This window comes from Triplophysa dalaica, chromosome 14, assembly GCF_015846415.1.
Source record: "Triplophysa dalaica isolate WHDGS20190420 chromosome 14, ASM1584641v1, whole genome shotgun sequence".
Classification (NCBI taxonomy): Eukaryota; Metazoa; Chordata; class Actinopteri; order Cypriniformes; family Nemacheilidae; genus Triplophysa; species Triplophysa dalaica.
The window spans coordinates 20,861,369-20,876,216 of NC_079555.1; the positions used below are offsets into that span (position 1 = coordinate 20,861,369).

Here is a 14,848-nt window from a genome sequence, read left to right on the forward strand (position 1 = left end):
TGTAATACATTACATGACAACCCACATGTAGTGGAATGACAATAATGCTCGACTTGACTTGATGAGGATTCATGTAAGTACAAACTTTAACCATAGTCTGTATTCCTCGCACTAAGGACGGACTGCTTGTCAGATTAATGCTAAAATTACAATACTTGGTATTTAATGCTAAATTACATGACATGACTGCAGTTTGAAGTTATAGCTGCATGCAGTGGCCCTGAATGGAGGTTGCTGGATGGGTGTTTGTGGGGATCCAATCTTTATTAAAATAAACAAACAACCAAACGAAAGTAAAGTGCAGACAGCTCACTCACGGTTGACTGCCGGCCACACAAACATAATAAAACATGAAAATAAAATCCAGGCATGCTTCTCTCTCGTCGTTCACTGTTGTCACTCCTCCTTTTATACTTTCTGAGCTCCTCCGTTAGAGATGCGAGACCGGTGCGACACGCAGCTGATGCTCGTTATCACTCGCATCACCGGCCTCGCGCCATTCCCTCTCTACCCGCTCCTGCATGTCACAGTTACCCATTCTAAATAAGTTGGAAATCCCAGCTGCCACGTTTTTAAAAGAGTATTACACTGTTTTCTAAATACAGTTGTGTCACTGTCACACAAGGGACATGTTTTACCGCTATATTTATTACAGTTACTTTATGTATTATGGAGTTTTAATTGGTTTACATGTTTTCTTAAAGGAGTTGTTATTTTCATAATAATTTACTCACCCTCATGTCATCCAATATGTTAATGTATTCTGCAAAGGTGGTGTTCAACAACATAGATAGTTGTTTTCCAGGACCTGCCGTTCGCTGGGCCTGGTGTCAATAACAGTGGTAATTTCAGTAACAAGGGCGTTTTCAGTTCTGACACTTACAGGATGTTTGCTTGAATATGATTCCCTCTTATATAACAAGAGCACAGGTTACAGTTGATGCCTAAATTCATCGCTCCTTTAAAGCCCTTTGAAGCTGCACTGAAACTGTAATTTTGACCTTTGAACGTTTAGAGTCATTTGAAGTCCACTATAAGGAGAAAAATCCTGGAATGTTTTCATCAAAAACCTTTATTTCTATTCGACTAAAGAAACAAATACATAAACATCTTGGATAACATGGGAGAGAGTATATCTGTATATTTATGATATGTATGTTTTAAATAATCATTACCATTTTAGAATTTATTCTTTTAGACATTCTTATCCAATGGATCTGTGTAGCAGTAATAAAAAAATATGTACAGGATTTCTTTTGTTAAGTAATTTGAGGTTAGTAAAATAATGTCTCTAGCATCCTCTGTATGTGCTTTAAGAGAAAGGTCTTTGTTACGGATGTAACCTCAGTTCCCTGATGGAGGGAACGAGACGTTGTGTCGAACCGACAGATGGGGTTTACCCTTGAGTACCTATCACTTCGACTGGTTTAGAAACAGGCCAATGAAATTGGCTATTGAAATTTGCATGCCGGATTCCGCCCCTGGATATCCGGGTGTATAGGGGAGACGGCGTGCTGCATTCAAGCACCTTTATTTCTGAGGAGCCTGAGAGGCTCTCACCACTACTGCAGCAGTCGGCACGTGTTTGTGACAAGAAGGACAGATGGGGTTCCTATTGAAAACCGCCACAACGCAGTGCTGTATCACAATCTCCAGCGATTGACGGTGACTGGCCTGGCGTGTCAGACGTGAGTGCTTTCGTGAAATTGTAATCTTACAGTGGATAGATAGGCAGAGGGTCCCAGAGCTTTTAGAAAAGGTGGGAATCCTCTACCTTCGGTGCCGTAAGGCCACTGGGTAAGTGCACTCCTCGAATGGGGAACGCACCACAGAGACCACTTCCTACCATCGGGAGGAGTTCTAGTGGAGACTCCGCATGGTCTCATCGTCAGGGGAGACCTCATAGAAAAAATATGCGGAATGAAGTAGTTAACCGCAGCGTGGAGGGCCACCTAGGGAAGGACATGGGCTACCAAGGTGGGAACCAATCATGAGGATACATCAGACGGAACCGCCCGAGTGCTGCCCAGCTGGCGAGTCTTACACAGGAGTTTATTAGAGATTCTTAAAAAATAACTCTAGCACTCCGTAAGATTCTTCCCAATGGGATCAGTACTCCAGTTCAGTACTAACGATCACTCCCTCTCCGGTCTCCTCAATTCAATTCAATTCAAATTTATTTATATAGTGCTTTTCACAATGTGTATTGTTTCAAAGCAGCTTTACCGGGGCAAACAGGAAAAACAGAAAAGTTAAAACACAGCACAGTGCATGGTATTAATACAACGAGTAAGATCATTCTAATAAATATTATCTAATTTCTAATTAAATAAATAGATGAATGAATGCAGTCTCCCGGTGAGCAGGCCAACACTGCCCTGCTGTGGCGAGGAACCCAAACTCCAATGATTGATTAATGGAGAAAAAAACCTCGGGAGAAACCAGGCTCAACCGGGAAGGCCAGATCCCCTCTGACGTGTCATAGCTGCACTCAAACTGGTGACATGTGATTTTAGTTTAGCATTTAATACCATTTTATATAGTCTCCTGTACTCAGTCAGTATCTCTCTCGCTTTCTGTCGGTTGGCCTTCCTCTTTTATCTGTTCAACAAGTGTTGATTGTTTGCACGTGTTCCACCTACTCACTGCTTGTCTCCCAACTCTCTCTCCTGCCACAGACCTCGCTAAACCAAGCCCCCCATGCCACAGTTATTGACTAATATTGTCTTATAGAGTTGAACCGCAGTGTCATTGTTTTGTTTTTTGTTGTTCGACTGCCGAGTCACGTGTGTTGTCGCGTTGTTCTCGAGCTGGTTTCGCTTGTTATTGTGAGAGTGTGAAGGTGTGTCCTGCTGAATTCGATTGCGTGATTAAACGGGTATATACATGCATTTAACCACCGCGGGCAGCTGCAGTGTGCATCCCTCATCGCGTCAAGACCGAAGAGGGTGAAGACCATTGACTCTACCTGCACGACTCCACCGAGCAAGGACACTGGCAAGGCACTTGAGTATTGCACTTTTACATTAAATATTTTTGCACTTCTATTTATTCCCCGTTTAGACTATGTGTTTTCAAATCCCCACTATCCCTACAACTAGTAAATCACCGAGATCACACAGAAGGCCACCCTATGCTAATGCTAATAATCTGCACACTCTTTCAACACTCAAAACTACCTCTATTACATTTCCCATTGGTCTATGGAACTGCCAATCTACTGTAAACAAAGCGGATTTCATCACAGCTATTGCCAAACATTTAGGTCTTCCTCTTTTAGCACTTACTGAGACCTGGATCAAACCGGAGGAGACTGCCACACCGGCTGCCCTCTCCAATAACTACACTACACAGCCCACGCATATCAGGGAGGGGTGGAGGAACCGGTCTACTCATTCCTAACAACTGGAAATTCGAACTGCTCACACCCTCATGGGATAACGTAGCCTTCGAGTCTCATGCTGTTACTGTCATCCACCCTGTTAAAACTCATTTTGTAGTTATCTATCATCCCCCAGGTCAGAGTTGGATACGTTTCTGTCATCCTTCCCAGAGGATGGTACTCTGCTGGTGGTACTTGGAGACTTCAATATTCACCTTGAAAAAACGCAGGCTGTTGACTTCAACAACCTGACTGCATCGTTTGACCTCAAGCAAGTTCCCAAATTAGCAAGTCTGGTAATCAACTAGATCTTATCTACAAACGCTACTGCTCCATTCATGACTCAAAGGTCACCCCGCTGCACATGTCGGATAATTTCCTAATCTCTCTTGATCTCGACCTAACCCCCCAGACATTACACATGCCTTCCCACTGGTCAAATTCCGATGCAAACTACGTACACTCGCTCACTCTTATCCTCAGCGGTCTCTGCCACGCTCCCTTCTTCTGAACAGCTCTCTCTCTTGGACACCAACAGTGCCAGTGACACTCTCATATCTACACATACCTCCTGCTTAGACAGCTTATGCCCCCTTACATCTGAGCCATCTCTTGCATCCCCTTCTGCCCCCGGTTATCTGTGGTCTCCGCGAGTATCCCACCACAATCAGGTCTGCGGAGAGAAAGCGGCGCAAATCTAAATAATCCACTGACCTCAGTCTCTATCAGTCTCTCCTCTCTTCCTTCTCTACTGATGTCTCCTTTCAAAGAGTGAATACTACGATGCTAAAATCACCAACTCGCCTAACTCTTGTACACTCTTTAAAACTTTCTCTGCTATTCTTTGCCTGCCTTCCCCCTCACCTGCTTTGGACCTAACAGCTGATGAGTTTGCATCTTTCTTCGTTAAGAACTACAGCTATCAGCAGTCAGTTCTCTCTGCTGCTGCCACATGCTCTCTCCAATCTTTCTCCCTCCTATCTGAAGACGATGCTTCCAAGGTCATATCTTCGAATCACCCAATGACCTGCCCGCTAGATCCATTACCCACTCATCTGCTCCAGGCCATCTCTCCATCGGTTGTTCCCTCTCTGACCCACATTATCAACTCATCTCTCATCACAGGTACATTTCTCGCAGTCTTCAAAGAAGCCTGTATCACCCCACTACTGAAGAAACCCACTCTTAATCCTACACTTTTAGATAACTACAGACCGGTATTGCTCTTCCCCTTCATTGATAAATCTCTTGAACGTGTTGTATGCAACCAGCTCTCCTCCTTTCTCACGCAGAACAACTTGCTGGACAGCAACCAGTCAGGTTTCACGAGTGGTCATTCCACTGACACTGCGCTGCTCTCTGTCATTGGAGCCCTGAGACTGGCAAGAGCTGCTTTGAACTCATCAGTACTCTTCCTACTGGTTCTATCTGCTGCCTTTGACACCGTTAACCACCACATCCTCCAGTCGACCCTCAAGGCTATAAGTGTCTCTGGAATGGTGCTTCAGGTCATACCTTTCAGGTAGGTCATTAAGAGTATCCTGGAGAGGTGAGGTGAGTATCCTTAGGGCTCTGTTATTTGGCCGTTGCTCTTTTCTGTATACATGACATCCCTAGGCTCTGTCATTCGGAAACATGGCTTTTCCTACCACTGCTATGTGGATGATTCACAACTCAACCTGTCATTTCAGCATGGCGAACTGACTGTTTCTGCATGCACTTCAGCATGCCTGAGTGACATTTCGCTCTGGATGAAGGACCATCACTTGCTGCTGAACCTTGCAAAAACAGAACTGCTTGTTATCCCGTCCGACCCTAAACTCCATCACAACTTTTCCATTCAACTGGGCTCATCAAACCATCACATCTTTTAGAACGGTTAGAAACTTGGGAGTGGTGATCAATGATCAGCTAAACTTCACAGATCAGGTTGCAAGCAACACTCTGTCCTGTAGATTCATCCTCTACAATTTCAGGAAAATTAGACCTTTCATATCCGAGCATGCTACGCAGGTCCTAGTCCAGGCTCTTGTTCTGTTCAGACTGGAATATTGCAATTTGCTACTTGCTGGACTTCCTGCTTGCACGACCAAACCTCAACAGATGATCCATCCAGAATGCACAAGCAAGTGTGGTCTTCAATGAACCGAATAGTGCACACGTCACTCCTCTTTTCATTAATTACATTGCCTCCCTGTAGTCGCTCACATCAAATTCAAGACTCTGCTGCTGGCCTACAAGACCACCACTGGTTTGACCCCCCCTTATCTTCATTCACTTATGCAGTATTATGTAACCGCCAGATCCATACTCTCTGCAAACGAACGATGTCTTGTTGTGCCTTCCCAAAAAGGTAAAAAATCACTCTCACATTTGTGGAATGTTCTGCCTTCTGCTACAAGATCAGCAGATTATGTTGCCATCTTTAAGAATCTGCTTAAAACACATCCCTTCCATCTGCACCTGAATGATCATTTCCGATTTCTATATCTTTTCTACAATATCTAATTTAAAAAAAAGGCTTTGTGAAACATGTTTTTATTGCTCTTATGCTTTTTGTTGTCCTAATGTTTGACCCAGTTGCTTCCTTTGTTTACCCAACTTGTAAGTCGCTTTGGATAAAAGCGTCTGCTAATTGACTTAATGTAATGTAAATGTACATAAAAATGTTTAAAAAAAATCTTATTTATTTTAATATAAAATGAATTGTGATTAACATAAATAGGAAGTAAATAAATAACAACTACATATATTTGAAATATAGATGTTTCTAATTACCTTCTCATTGTATGAAAATAATTCTGCAACTTAAATAAAACAAATTGTTTTATCAATAATAGAGTCACAGAGACGAAAGTCGAGCATTTAACTTGGACACGTCGCTCCGTTTGACTGGGAATTAAAGGTCAAAAGCGTGGCAAAACTAAATGAGCGTCACGCTCGTTTTCAGAGAACCCCTTTCGGAAACAGAAGGGTGAGGAAGTTGGACGAGGTCGGATCCCTTCCGAACAAAAGTCTGAACAATATTCGAACAACTCCTAACTAAATCTGAACAGGTCCTAACTCAAATCCCAAACTTTTAAAAAGATGGGGCAAACGAGCCAATCAATTCCTACCAAGAGGAAAGAGCCAATCAGCAATCGAGTTGACACGCCAATTTCATCGTTGATAGAGTTTTTCATTCGTTTCAGTACACTTAAGAGGTCTACGTTTGCGTTGCAAGGCAAGCTAACTTTACATTGACCTGTATCAGTTTTCGCTAACTAACTTTAGTTAACCGGTTCTGTATCCTGTATCTCACTCGACATGTCCCATATACCCACCACACTTTGCATTCCCCCCTGGGTATTACCCACCCTTTCCCAGCTACCTACCCATTCCCAGCTACTCACCCTTTCCCAGCTACCCACCAGATCTGCCAGTGCCTCATTCTAACCAATCCCCAATTCCAGACCCCTCCCCAATTCCAGACCCCTACCCGATTCCAGACTCCTTCCCAGTTACGGCCACCTCCTCAGTTCCAGGCGCCTGATAATCTGCCACCACAAACTTGTCCCTCTACTCAACCCAGTCAGCGCAAATGGAGAAGGCAGAAAGCTGCCCAAGAGGATGAGGAGCGAGTGGCTAGGTGTGAACATCCACGGAAAACGGATTGCAAAGGATATTTATCACTATATCTGCAATCAGTGTCTGCTGGCAAATAATAAAACAACTGGCCACACTCAGCTGAAGGGCCAGTGGTATTGTCCAGCCTCAGGCCTCTCGATTGCACAGTGGAGGGAGGATGTACAAGGTCTTTGATTTTTTTATTTCCTTTTATATATTGCAGTTATGTATATTGTGCTACGTGTGTTCCCTTTGTATCCTTTGGGTGGAAGATTCCAGGTGCAAGTCCTGGCAAGAGTGTGTGGTGTGTTTGTCAGACCGGTATTTTAAGTTTTTTTATGAATTGCATAGTCAAAAATCAACCAAACCCTTTACTTAAATCTTAAATTCCTTTCTTTCCCCCTTGTAGCAGTCCATTTTGCCCTGTTTTTGGCCGAGTGGTTAAGGCGATGGACTAGAAATCCATTGGGGTCTCGCCGCGCATGTTTGAATCCTGCAGACTGCATTTGTGGTGCATTTAGCTCAGCTGCTGATTTGTATCTCTAGTGGCGAAAGACCAAACTTCATCTCTGGCGAATCCGGGTCGAGGCAACTTTTGGGGGTTGGGCAAGTCTTCAAGAAACTGCTTCCCGCTCACTTTGTCCGTGTGTTGGTGGCGAGCGCCTTCCATCGGGTGACCGAATTTCGATTAGCGAACAATGCACTGCAGTTTGTTCTAAAAGAGCCGTGCCGAGCACTTCTTAAGCTGCTCTCTAGAATGTTTAAACCCAGCTCATCCAAGCTATCAGACAGCCTCAAAGAAAAGGCTTAACTCCCTGTAGGGAAATCATTTTGGAGGAGGCATGGGAGAAGAACTTGGCAGGCGACCGACATAAGCCCGGACAGCTCAGGTCTGGGAGGAGCCTCCCCATCAGCTTGGTCGAACCGCGCGACATGCGGAGAAACTGTGCAACCTACTATCGTTTTGTGCCACAGAGACAGAAATCGAGCATTTTGCTTGGGCACATCGCTCCGTTTGACTCGGAATTAAAGGGCAAAAGCGTGGAAAAACTAAATGAGCATCACACTCGTTTTCAGAGAACCCCCTTCGGAAACAGAAGGGTGAGGAAGTTGCACTTGTCTCAAGAAGATCCCAGAACTGGGCCTGCTGGCGGTTGCCCCTTTAAAAAGGGCCCCTGACTGGGCCAGCACTGGCGCCCAACATGGGGCTCGTACCCACGACCCTGAGATTAAGAGTCTCATGGTTTACCGACTGAGTTGGCCGGAATGGATTTGTAGGGTGCCATCACTATTAAGGCGGTGTAGGAGCCATACTTACCACCTTATTTAATTTTTATAAATATGTTAATTTATATATCAGTATGTTGTTAATTGTTTATTTCTCTGAGTGTGTGCCCTCTATAGATGAGAGGGGAAAAGTTGTATAAAGGATAGGCCACCCCTGACAGGAAGGGGGCGCTGGTACAAGCGCACACAGTCTTTTGACCGTGCACATGGAGCTAGGGTGGCATGGTGCAACAAACCTGCAAGCGGCCTAAAAAGTTGTTTGTTTCATTTTGTTACAATGCATCTTTATTTTTTGATTTAATAAACTTCAGTTATTTGTTTGGAACATCAACACGCCTCTCTGGATCTATTTATGGTACGCGTCAGAATATGTCAGAATCATATCATCAGCATCTCCCACAGTGGACAAGAAACAAGGATTAAGAATAGGAAACTTGTTTTTACCACTACAGGCGGTATGGGAGAAGAACGCTCTCAGTCAGTAGAGCATCAGACTTTTAATCTGGAGAATCATTTTAATCATTAAGAAACTGGAGATCATCCTCTTTAAACATGATGGTGTTACGTGGTGAGTCCTCTGGTTCAACTGTTTGTGGATATAGCTTGAGTTTTCCTTCATCTATGCATAAATCTTTCGCCTTTTACTAAAGATTACTGTGGAGGGAAACCATTGCAAGTTTGTCGTATTTTTGTGTCCTTTGCTTACAGCAGAGCAGCATACGTTTGTACTGGACGGGGTACCAAATTGGAAGGGGTAGTCTCAAGCAACTGAACAAGGAAGGGCCGTTGTAATCTTGAGCTGTTGGAAATTGCCACTTAAGGTCGAACTGAAATCACACCAAGCCTCCCTGTCGGGGAATCAAACCTCGGTCTTCCGCGTGACAGGCGGAGATACTGTCCACTATACTAACGAGGAATTTACGTCTGATGCATAGCCCCAACGTGGGACGCCAAATGGCTGCAAACGCCAAATTCGCTCCTGTTTGGCTATTCCATTACAGAAAAAAGAGAAAGAGGAAGGGAAAGGACTGTATCAAACTGCTGATCAGTTCAATTGTCTTAGATCACCTCAAAACAAACAGAACCAATCAAAAAAGTTTCTCCTGCAAGTGGTTGAAGTTTTTAACGATGGAACGTTGTTTTTTTATTGTAGGTTTTATTTCTAGTTTTAGTATGATACAATTTGTTTTGCACTGAAGCTATTTGTTGTGTTCTTGCTGTTCCGATTGCTTCCATTAGAAGAAAATATGATACACTTTGTGTCAGAAACGTGATTAATTACCCATAATTTATGGCCCTCTGCTGTGTTTATGATTATTATCCTCTTTGATCGTGCACCGTGTGTAAATTTATGACCCTTTGTTGTTGATCATAAAATATGTTTGTAATGTCCAGACCTCGCTGCCTCACATCCCCCTTCTTTGCAGAAGATCTAAGGAATGGTTGAGAATGTTTGGTCAATGACCTCCTGTGAATGAAAGTAATAAAAGATCAGTTGAAGAAAACAAGCACTGAGGTTAATATTTTCAAGATCTAGTTGTTTCACATACCACCCGCCTGATCATACTAGGGTATTTAAACAATGTTAAGAAAAGCAGTATTTTTAAAGTCTCCACTCTACTGGTACAATGGCTGCTCCAAAGGCTCCTAAAACCGTCCGAAAGTTTATGTGTATTTCGCCAACAAGAGGATCTGTGGAAATGGATGAAAAGCTTACTTATGCACCTAAGAAAAAAAAGAGAGTTAGTCTGACAAACTTTCTCCACGAAGACTATGATTTTGTAAAACGTGATTTTTCTATGTCTGGCAATCGCGTGTGACGTTATCTATTTGACAAGAAATCGTGACCCCTGTCTGATTTTTCCTGCCAAAGACTGGTTTATATTTTTTAATTATGTTTGGAGAGATTTGAACGACTGCTGTCATGCCCGGCTTTGCCGTGCTGGGTGTGCTCACTCCACCATTAAAGAGAAAGTGTTTGGGCCGACTCTCTCCTCCCAGTCTGAAGGGGGAACTGTCTGTTTCCGGTCCATCTGGTGGCCATCCTGAAACAAGGTACCGTGTGGTTGGGGACCATAGTAAAAAGCTACCCGATGACAGTGTTTATATTTTTCGATGCAACAACAAGACAAAGCTCCGTGAATATGTCTATCCGATTACACAGTCTGAGCATCACATGCACTATGACTTGATATTTTTGTTTCAGTGGAAAGATGTCTGTATGCTTGATAACATTTTCTCATGCTTTGATAAAATGTTTAACCAGAGAGGTTACTACAGCCATTAATATGGTTTCAGTTTGGTTCACTCGCTACAATCGGTTAACATGTCTCAAGAAACTCTGTCAACCACCACACGCTCCATCAACCCCTGGACTGCTCTCTCAATGCCTGACGACAATGCAACACCAATGGACAACGATTTTTTCAGCTTATGACAACAGTTGGTTGGATAAATTTTGTACTGATCTGGGTTATCACAACCTGACTTTCATCACGACCCTGTACGGCAATGCTGGTGCATTAGCAGGAGCCGCAGCCTTTGCGGGTATCGACGCCACTGGTGGCTGTATTCGATCTGATGGATTCAAGATCATAAAAGCAACTGTCGTGGTACTTCTGGAACATCTTATCAACAATAAGCTGAAAGAATTCTGTATCGGTTGCGAAGTTGACCATCCTAGCCAAATTAGGCAAGGCTGTCTGTTTGAACCTGATGCCTATTTTTTTGACACTAACTTTGATGAGCTGTCACGTGGTATGATTAAACCAGAGCTGAAACACATCATAGCTCAAGCGCTTGCCTATTGTGGATTAAGGATCCATCCCCTGAGGATTCAGGGGTCAGTTGACACAATTCTGCACGAACTGCGTGAAGAGACCTACATTTTGGAAAACCTTCACCAAGTCAGAGAAAAACTCGTGGATACCAACAGTGAAAAGATTGTCTAGGACGCTGTGGACAGTTGAAAAGGTTTCGTCCAAATTGACAGAGTCTAGCACCGTTATGGGGAATTCATGCTATGCAACAGGGCTGACTAAATGTCTACTTAAACGACGTTTAAGATGTGAAATGTCCAATTTATTGTGCAAGATTGTTGATGACGGTGTTGATTTACCTGTTATTGTTGTAAACAGATGTGGTGTAGATGTTAAACGATTTACAAAACTCAAGAAACTAATGTCTGTTGTAAGAAATGTGTCAAATGAGTGAACTGAATTGATGTATATATGTATTAATCCGGGTGAAACAACTGCTATAACTAACAGAAAAATTTGATGACTGAATTTGGAAATTCTATTAGAATTATAGACTTTTTATGTATGTGTACGTATGTAACTGATTTATGTGTAATTACAAAATAAAGAAATGATCAGACTGATGTTTGTGAGATTATTGAATCACTTGAGAATTACATTCTTGAGAAAAACATTGTGGTATGTATAAAATTCCTACACAGTCTGGATGACGTATGATGTATTTTCTTTTACTGCTTTTAAATAAAACACCACAACACTAAAACTATCGCTGTTATTCTTTTGTGGATACTGGTGCGGCAATATGTCTGAAGAACAAATGAAAACCATTTATTACACACCTTCAAACCCCGGTTCTTTAGGTGGTAAAAAAACATTTAAAAGATGCTGTTTTAAAAGAAACGGGTGTTTGTTTAACTGATAAAGAAGTATCAGAATGGCTCTTCGGTCAGGATACTTACACGCTGGACAAAACTGCTCCTCTAAAATACAAAAGGAATAGGGTTTTTGTCTATGGTATTGACATGCAGTTCCAGGCCGATCTAGTGGACATGTCAGCATATGCAAAAGAAAATGACAACAACCACTTTCTGTTGACATGCATAGATCTTTTTAGTAAATATGCCTGGACTCGTGTGTTAAAAAACAAAACTGGTGTAGAAGTTTCTAAAGCCTTTGAGTCCATACTGCGAGAACGAACTCCAGTTATTTTACAGACCGATAGGGAGACTGAGTTCTTTAACTAACACTTTCAAAAACTCACAAAAAAAGTATGACATTACACATTTCGCAACAGCCTCTGAATTAAAGTCATGTGTTGTTGAATGGTTTAACAGAACGTTAAAAGGTAGGACGTGGAGGTATTTAACAGCTACAAACTCAAAACGCTATATTGACATACTTCAAGACATAATGCAGGGGTACAACGCCTCCTATCACAGGAGTATCAAGATGAGACCTATTGATGTAAACAAAAAAAATGAATCTGTGGTGCTACAAAATCTATATGGCGATAGCAGATCTCGGCGTGTCAAACCCTCATATGAGTACAAAGTTGGTGATATCGCACGTATTTCTAAAGTAAGAGGTCCATTTAGCAAAGGCTATGAGGAAAACTACACGCAAGAGATGTTATTGAGGGTGTTTTTTATGAAAAAGAAATACAAAAAATTCTTGTAGGTAAAAACAAGAAATTTAAAGTGGGAAAAAATTTAGAAAAAGAAGAAGAGCGGTAAAAAAACATTATGGCTGGTACAATGGCTCGGATGGCCTGCGAAATTTGCCTCATGGATTGATCAAAAAGAATTGGGGGATGTACAGATACCATAAGACAAAGTTACCTGCCTAGAATGTATACATTTATGTGAAGCCTACCATGGCTGAGGTTGGCTTTTATGTTACACTGCCCTGCAACGCATCTTCATATGTTTATCCGGAGAATAAAATATCTAGTTTAACAACCCTCTTAGCGAGAACTATAAACGTAAAAGGAGAATGTGAAGTAGGATTGATAGAATTTGAATATCCTAAGTCGTGGTATACCTTTAATGAGGACGATGCTGCTTTCATTCTGGACCATGGTGGGGCCAGGACAATATATAGTGATAACCCTCCTAAAGACAAAGAAATTGAGATTTTCATCAACAGAGATCCAAAGATATCAAACAAACTTTGCAGAATAAAGTATGGATATTATGACGACGTTGTTTTCTTGATCAGGGAGATCAATACAAACCTGCCATTGGGTGTGAGTTTTGGATTCGACCATGTTAAAAATAAGGTTTTTCTGAAAGGTCCGCCGAATATTTCATTGACATTTTACGGAAAGCTGTCTATTATTTTAGGATTAAACCACGGGGTTGCTATAGAAGCCGGAGACCAGACTGTTACGTATGCACCACATCAAGAAGACATAAATGGTGGTTTCTTTACAATGTATATATACGCCGATATAATAGAATATCAATCAGTTGGTGATTATCATGTCCCTCTATTAAGGTGTGTACATATAGAATGTGAGAGTAACAAGGCTTACTCTGTTAGATATGACCGACCCCATTATGTGTCGATTAATAAATCTACTATCACCGAGATAAGCATACAAGTAAAAGACGATCAAAATCAAGACGTGCGTTTCAGTTACGGAAAGGTCTGTGCTAAATTACACGTTAGACCCGTAAAACACTACGTTTTTTAGGAAAATACACTTGGAGAATGGTGTACTACAACAACCACAATGTCGACCCCATGCGTTACATGGCATATTACCAGAATCACGCAGGCAATGGAATCCATGGCTATGCCGGGGGAGGGGTTATGTATGGAGCTGGTTTGGGTGGACTTTTTCGTGGATTTGTTACGAACGGCGGTACCCCTTGCAGTGTATTTCGGGGAAAACTATGAGTTTGATCACAGTAAAAGACGTATAATTAATGATGATTAACTATACCTGTTTTATACACTTTATCGGATTCGGCAAACCTGATAATAGCGACAAACTAAATTTACTCGTCCAGCGAGTGATCCGCAGATCGTATATCAAATCTAAGGTTTATTGACCACACTAAAGGGAAAACAAACCGACTAACTAAGAATTAACAAACATGAAACGTAAAAGCAGTAAAGAAATGGAAGAAATAGACAAAGCAAAGAGTGGCAGTATTACAAACAACTATTCACATCTGCATGAACCATTGAGGACCGTCTCCTTAGTTAAAAGGGGTTACAGCTTAAACGCACCTATTTAGGAAATAGTTGATACTTGTATTGGTTTCCTTTTGAGTGTGCTTGGACAAGGTTTTATGCCCGTGGAAAAGTGTTCTCAAAGTCCTGATGGTTTCAGAGCAAGCGGGTGAGTCCGTCTACTTCTTTCTTAGAGCCGGGATTGGCTGACGAAGTTAGCCGAAGTAATTCTGCCGAAAGGAAAAACTGTCTCCGAAGAGAGAGACAGGTCTCAGGAGGCGCGAACACACGGAAGAGCTGAGCATCGTTTGCTATGTTCACGGGTGTTTTAAAGCCTGGGGGGTTCCACGCCCCTCTAAAGTGAGTGATCCAATGTGATGAGCTGATTTTTGGGGCGAGATCAAGTTTCTTTGTTCCGCTTATTAGCTCATTTGCATTTAGGATCACTTAGGAGTTTGGTGCTGTAAAACTCTTAGAATAACATAAAATGAGTATGGTAGGAAACACCTTACTGTGCTGTACATCATTTTTCAAGGAATGAAAATAGAAACATTTAGATATAAAACATGCCAGTGTTATAAGTAGATTGACATGAAGTTTGTACAAGAATGAAAATATAAACAGAATACAACTA

General features: G+C 42.1%; 1 non-coding gene across 1 annotated transcript; it reads left to right on the forward strand.

Moving 5' to 3' along the window:
- Positions 1 to 8,875: 8,875 nt before the first annotated feature.
- LOC130436104 (U5 spliceosomal RNA) lies at positions 8,876 to 8,990 on the forward strand. The gene has a single exon (XR_008908944.1). It is a non-coding gene; the product is annotated as a U5 spliceosomal RNA (small nuclear RNA).
- Positions 8,991 to 14,848: the final 5,858 nt, after the last annotated feature.